Source organism: Nomia melanderi, unplaced genomic scaffold, assembly GCF_051020985.1.
Source record: "Nomia melanderi isolate GNS246 unplaced genomic scaffold, iyNomMela1 scaffold0105, whole genome shotgun sequence".
NCBI lineage: Eukaryota > Metazoa > Arthropoda > Insecta > Hymenoptera > Halictidae > Nomia > Nomia melanderi.
Window position 1 is genome coordinate 167,361 of NW_027475220.1, and position 7,986 is coordinate 175,346.

Consider the following 7,986-nt stretch of genomic DNA (forward strand, 5'->3'; position numbering starts at 1 on the left):
TGAATTAATAAATTAAACTTATAAATTAAAAAGAATTAGTTAAATTAAATAACATTAAATTGTCAATTTAAAATTATTTTATAAAAATATTTTTTTATCCATTAAGTATCTTAAAAATAAAGAATTAACCTTTTAAGTTAAATATAATAAAAAAATATTCTTAATGATAATTAAAAATTCTTTTATTCCTCAAATAAGACCTATAAAATGAACTTTAATTTTAATTTTTATTATTATTTTATTTACAATCATCACAATATTAATTCATTTCATAATAAATAATTTTATTTACAAAAATAAAATAACTCAAAAAAAAATAAACTTCAAAAAAAAATGATAATAATTATTCAAAAATATTATGATAACAAATATATTCTCAATCTTTGATCCTTCAACATCTAATAATTATTCTCTAAATTGAATCATTATAATTTGACCTATTTTAATTTTTAATTGATCTTATTGATTTATCCCCTCACGATTTAATTTTAAATGAATTATATTAATAAACTTTATTTTAAATGAATTTAAAATTTTAACAAAAAAAATTAACCATTATAATTTAATTATATTTTTAAGATTATTCTATTTAATTATAAATATAAATTTAATTAGTTTAATACCTTACGTATTTACACCAACAAGACATATAAGAATTAATTTAAGTTTATCTTTAAGATTATGAATTAGATTTATAATATTTGGTTGAATTAAAAATACAAAACATATATTAATTCATCTTGTACCTATAAATACACCTTCTATATTAATAAGATTTATAGTAATAATTGAATCAATCAGAAACTTTATTCGACCATGAACCTTAGCAATTCGATTATCCGCAAATATATTAGCTGGTCACTTACTTCTATCTTTATTAGGTTCTTCAATAACAAATTTATCAATTAAATTCATTCCAATAATAATTATTATTCAAAATTTATTAATAATTTTAGAAATTTCTGTAGCATTCATTCAATCATATGTATTTACAATTTTATCATTACTTTATTTTAATGAAACAAACTAGTTAAATTTATGAAAATTAATACAATTATAAATTCAAAAAATAATCCATTTCATATAACAACAAATAGACCTTGACCATTAATTTTATCATTTAATCTAATAAATTTATTATTTAATAATATCATTAGATTTAACTTAAATTTTTCTCTTCTTAATTTATTAAATTTATTTACATTAATATTAACATCATACCAATGATGACGAGATCTAATTCGAGAAAGAACATTTCAAGGATTTCATACCCTAAATATTATAAATATAATTAAATTTAGAATAATTCTATTTATTATTTCTGAATTATTTTTCTTTATTTCATTTTTTTGAACTTTTTTACATTCATCAATTTCACCTTCAATAGAAATTGGAAATTTATGACCCCCAAAAATAATTAATATATTTAATCCATATGACATCCCATTACTAAACTCAATTATTTTAATTTATTCAGGAATAACAATCACATGAAGACATAATTTAATTAAAAATAACTATAAAAAATCATTAAAATTATTAAATATAACAATCTATTTAGGAATATATTTTTCAATACTTCAATATATTGAATATCTAGAATCTAATTTTACATTTAATGACAGAATTTTTGGGTCAATCTTTTTCATAGCTACAGGATTTCATGGAATTCATGTAATTATTGGAACTATATTTTTAATTATTTGCTCTTTACGATTAAAAAAAAATCATTTTTCAATAATTCATCATTTAAATTTTGATTTAGCATCATGATATTGACATTTTGTTGATATAATTTGATTAATTTTATACATTTTAATTTATTGATGAATATATTAAATTATATAAATAGTATAACAAAACTACATTTAATTTCCAATTAAAAAATTTAAATAAAACTTAATTTATATAATACTTTCAATATTAATTATTGTAATATTTTTAATTTTAATTCCATTATTAATTTTATCTATTAATAAATTTTTATCATTAAAAAATAATAAAGACCGAGAAAAAATAAAACCATTTGAATGCGGATTTGATCAATTAACACCCCCACAATTACCATTTTCTATTCAATTTTTTTTAATTACTTTAATATTTTTAATTTTTGATATAGAAATTATTTTAATTCTACCTATTATTAATTCATTAAATAGCTTACAAAAATTAAGAATATTTATTTTTTTAATATTTATTTTAATCCTCTTTATAAGTTTGTGATACGAATGGACATATAATTATTTAACATGAATTTAAATTATACAACTATATATAAAGTAAAATAATACAAATTAATTTCGACTTAATTATTGGATAAATTTATTCCTATATATATAAATAAAAAATTAGGATATTAGTTAATAAATTTAAATATAACATTAAAATTGCAATTTAAAATAATTTTTAAATATATCTTAATTAATTGAAACCAAAATAGAGGTAAATTAATGTTAATAATTTAAATGAATACAAAATATTCCAATTAATGAAATAAAATTCATGAACTTCTAATTCATTCTTAAATGAAAATAAAATCATTTATATTTCTAAATTTATATAGTTTATTAAAAACATTATATTTTCAGTATAAAAAAAATTTTACCTAAAAATTTATAAATATTTAAAAATTTTACAATTACAATTATATTTTCAATATAATACTCTTAATTAAGCTATTTAAATACAATAAAATTTATATAAATAAAAAAAACATAAAAATAATAAAATAATAAAATAATATATTTACAACACCAACATTTTTTTTATAAATTTTTATTAAAACATTATTTTTAATTATAAAATTTATCAAAAACTTTAAATTTATCACAAAAACTTTATCTACAGATTTATCAAATATAATTTCAAAATTAAATATCTTATTAATAAATCAAACATAAAAAATTTTTAATAAATATTCTGAATAAAATATACTTAAAATAAAATTTGATATTTTAACAAAAACTCTCTTTTTTAAAAAAATTAAACTTTTAAATTCAAAATAAAACATTAAAGATAAAAAATATATTAATAATAATACATATTTATCATTTAATGTTATTTTAAAATTTTCATAAATAAATATATTATAAAAATATTTACCATAAAAAATACTAAAACCTCCTATTAAAATAAATGAATAATTTATATATTTAGATCTTCTTTCATTTACATATAAATATCTAAAATAATTAATATAATAAATTAATACTCAATTTAATAAACGAATACTATAACTTACTGTTAATACAATTGAAATATACAAAATTATTATAATTAAAATAATTAAATTAAAATTATAAAATATTTCTATAATTAAATCTTTAGAAAAAAAACCAGTAATAAAAGGAAATCCACATAAATTTAAAATTGATAAAATAAATATAAATCTCTTTAAAGGATTAATATAAAAATTACCTCTAAAAAAACGTAAATCTTGAATACCCAAATTCATATGAATAAAACTTCCAACACTTAAAAATATTGTAGATTTAAATAAAGCATGACAAATTAAATGAAAAAATCCTAAATCAACATTTCCTAATAATAAAATACTTATTATAAAACTTAACTGACTTAAAGTTGATAAAGCAATAACTTTCTTAAAATTTATTTCAAAATTTGCTATTAAACCAGATATAAATATTGTAAAACTAAAAATTAATAATATTAAAATATTCATAAAATTTAAATCTATAAATATTTTATTATACCGAATCAATAAATAAACACCTGCAGTTACTAAAGTTGATGAATGAACCAATGAAGAAACAGGTGTTGGTGCAGTTATAGCTGCAGGTAATCAAAAAGAAAATGGAAACTGTGCACTTTTAGTTAATATCATAATTAACATAAATAATGAAATTAATTTAAAATCTTGATAAAAAAAAATATTTCAAGAACCAAAAAATGACAATATACAAATAATTAAAATTAAAGCTACATCTCCTAACCGATTACAACAAACAGTTAATATACCAGAATTATAAGAATTTTTATTTTGATAATAAATTACTAAACAATAAGAAATTAATCCTAACCCATCTCACCCTAAAATAATACCAATTATTCTTGGTCTCAAAATTATAAAACATATAGAAATCATAAAAATAAAAACTAATAATTTAAAACGTTCAATATACAAATCATTTTCTATATATTCAATACTATATAATATAACAATCCCAGTAATTAAAATAACTGTACTTAAATATATTATAGATATAAAATCAATATAAATAACAAATCTAAATTTTATAGAATTTATTTCAATAATTACTCATTCTATAAAATAAATAATTTTAAATAAATATAAATAAAATCCAAAAAAAAAAAAAAAAAAAGAAGAAAAAAATATAAATAAAAAATAAACTATAAATTTTATAATAATAATTTAAAGTAATCAATTACATCTTTGAAATCACAATTCAATATTTTTTTTTAAACTACTTAAATTTAATTAATCAAATTATAAAAATATTGATAAATTAAAAATAAATAAATTTAAAGGAATTCAATGAGATAAAACAATTAAATAATCTATTAACCTATATTTATTAATTTTACAAAAATTAAATTCACCATGTTGAGTATATCTAAATAAATTTAGTGAATAAAAAAATCTAAAAAATATTAAAATTATTAAAATAAATAAATTTAAAAAATTTCAATTAACTAAACTTATAATTAAAAAAATTTCACTAATTAAATTTAATGATAATGGAGCAGATAAATTTGAAGTACATAATAAAAATCATATTAAAGATATTCTAGGGTATAAATTTATTAATCCTTTATTTATTAATATCAATCGTCTATTTCTTAATAAATAACATAAATTTACTAAAAAAAATAACCCTGATGAACATAAACCATGAGAAATTATTATTATATAACTACCTTTAACCCCACTATTTATTAATGTTATTATCCCTCTTAATGTTAATCCTATATGAACAACTGAAGAATAAGCCACTAAAATTTTTATATCAATTTGACGTATACATAAAATACTAATTAATATTGATCCAAAAATTCTAAAATATATAATAATTTCATTAAATTCAATAAAATTTTTTATAAATATTAATATAAAACGAATTAAACCATAAATTCCTAATTTTAATAAAATTCCTGCTAAAATTATTGATCCAATAACAGGAGCCTCAACATGAGCTTTCAATAATCAAGAATGGAATATAAATATAGGAATCTTAACAAAAAATGTAAACATAAAAAATAAAAATATAAACATATTTAAATATTTAATTTTTAATATTTCAAAGTAATACATCATTAAAATATTATAAAAATAATATAAATCTAAAATAAAAATTAAAAAAGGTAAAGAAAAAAATATTGTATAAAATAATAAATAAAATGAAGCTAACTCTCGTATTTCACCTATCCCTCATTTTATAATAATAAAAAATATAAGAACTAACCTAATTTCAAATATAAAATAAAATATTAATAAATTTATTGAAGTAAAAACAAAAATTAAAGAAATTAATAATGTCAATATTAATATTTTAAAATAAAAAAAATCATTATTTTTAACATCAAAAAAAATAAAAATTAACCCAAAAATTAAAAATGTTAATGATAATAATATATAAGAATATAAATTTATTCCTAATATTTCATTAATTATCCCATTTTCTACAAATTGATTAAAACAAAGAAATGGAATTATACAAAATAATAATATTAATATTCCTAATAAATACTTACTATTAAAAAAAATTAATAAGATTATTATAAAAATTACATAAATTATCATATTAAATTTAATACTTTAACACTTTGATTCCCAAATAAAAAAATTATTCTAATTATTAAACCTAGCCCAATTAAACTCTCACAAACACCTATAATTAAAACAACTAAAAATAATCAATCATTTAAATCTAAATCTGACAATATTAAAGTTAAATGTAAAATTAAAATTAATAAAAACTCTAAACAAATTAAAATTAATAAAAATCTCTTAAATCTTAATATTATTAATAAAATTATAACAAATAATAATAATATATAATTAAATTCCCTAAAAACTTCTAAAAAAATTAATTTATAAAATAAATTTATTCAATAAATTTCAAAAAAATTATTTAAAAATAATATCTTTAATCTCCAAAATTAAAATTTTCTTTAAAACTATTTTTTGATAAATTCGATAAGCTATATAATTTAAATATAAAAATATTAATTTTGTAAATTAAAATCAGAAATTTATTTCTTATAGCTAATTGAACTATTTGTAAAAATTATCATTTTAAAAATCATTATATTACTATGAATAAAATTATATAATATCTCAAAAAATAATTTACCTCCTATAAATTTTATAATAACATTAATTTATTATACAATAACTTTAATAATAATTAACTACATTTTTATACCAAAAAAATCTTTATATTTAATAATAATTTTTATTACAATTATTAGAAGTATACTAATTATATTTATATACTTTGTCAGAATAATAAATAATTCATTTATTTCTAAAAAAAATAAAATAGATAAATATTTTCTTTTCATAAATTTTATATTTTTATTTTTATTTTCTTTAACTTTACTTTTATGCAAAAATAAAAAAATAATTATTAATTCAACTAATGAAAATGTTAATATTTACAAAATTTATGAATATCCATATACTTTAATTATTTTTTATTTAATAAGATTATTACTATTAATTTTAATTTTAACAATAAAAATTTCTATAACTAGTAAAACAAATCAATCATTACGAAAAATAAAAAATTAATCTATGAAGAATAAAATTTTTTATAAATTTATAAATATTAATCCATTAATAAAAATACTTAATTTATCACTAATTAACCTACCAACTCCAATAAGTATTAACTACTTATGAAATTTAGGATCAATTTTAGGATTATTCTTAATAATTCAAATTATTTCTGGATTATTTTTATCTTTTCATTATTGTCCAAATATAAATCTAGCCTTTAATAGAACTATTCATATTATAAAAAATATTAATCTTGGGTGATTTATACGATTAACTCATATAAATGGAGCCTCATTCTTTTTTATATCAATATTTTTACATATCGCCCGAGGAATCTACTATTTTTCATTCACACTTACAAAAGTATGATTAATTGGAATTATTATTTTATTACTATCAATAGCAACAGCATTTTTAGGATATGTGTTACCTTGAGGACAAATATCTTTTTGGGGAGCAACTGTAATTACTAATTTATTATCAGCTATCCCATACTTAGGACAAATATTAGTTCAATGAATTTGAGGTGGATTTTCAATTAATAACGCTACTTTAAATCGATTCTATTCTTTTCATTTTATTTTACCAATAATTATTTTATTATTAGTAATTCTACATTTATTTTTTTTACATTTAAGATTCTCTCATAACTCTATAGGGTTAACAAGAAAACTTTATATATTATCTTTCAACCCTTATTTTATTATTAAAGATTTATTTGGTTACATAATTATTTTAACAATTTTTTTCTTAATCACAATAAAATTTCCTTACATACTAAGTGACCCTGATAATTTTATTCTTGCAAACCCAATAATTACTCCTGAACATATTAAACCTGAATGATACTTCTTATTTGCATATGCTATTCTTCGATCCATTCCAAATAAATTAGGAGGTGTAATTTTTTTAATATTATCAATTTTAATTTTAATTATATTAACAATATCAAATAAAAATAATATAAATTCATGCAAATATTATTATTTAAATAAAATAAATTTTTGGTTATTCATTATATCATTTATTATACTAACATGACTAGGTAGACAATTAATTGAATATCCATATATTCAATTAACACAATTATTTTCAATTATTTATTTTTCTTATTTTTTTACCTCCCCAATTTTAAATTATTTTTGAGATAAACTTATTTATCATAACTAAGTTAATGAGCTTGAAATAAGCATATATTTTGAAAATATAATATAGATTTTAAA

General features: G+C 15.8%; 2 pseudogenes; both read left to right on the plus strand.

Moving 5' to 3' along the window:
- The first annotated feature begins 1,110 nt into the window (after nucleotides 1-1,110).
- LOC143175549 (cytochrome c oxidase subunit 3-like) lies at nucleotides 1,111-7,933 on the plus strand (annotated as a pseudogene).
- On the plus strand, nucleotides 6,779-7,933 carry LOC143175533 (cytochrome b pseudogene; annotated as a pseudogene).
- Nucleotides 7,934-7,986: the final 53 nt, after the last annotated feature.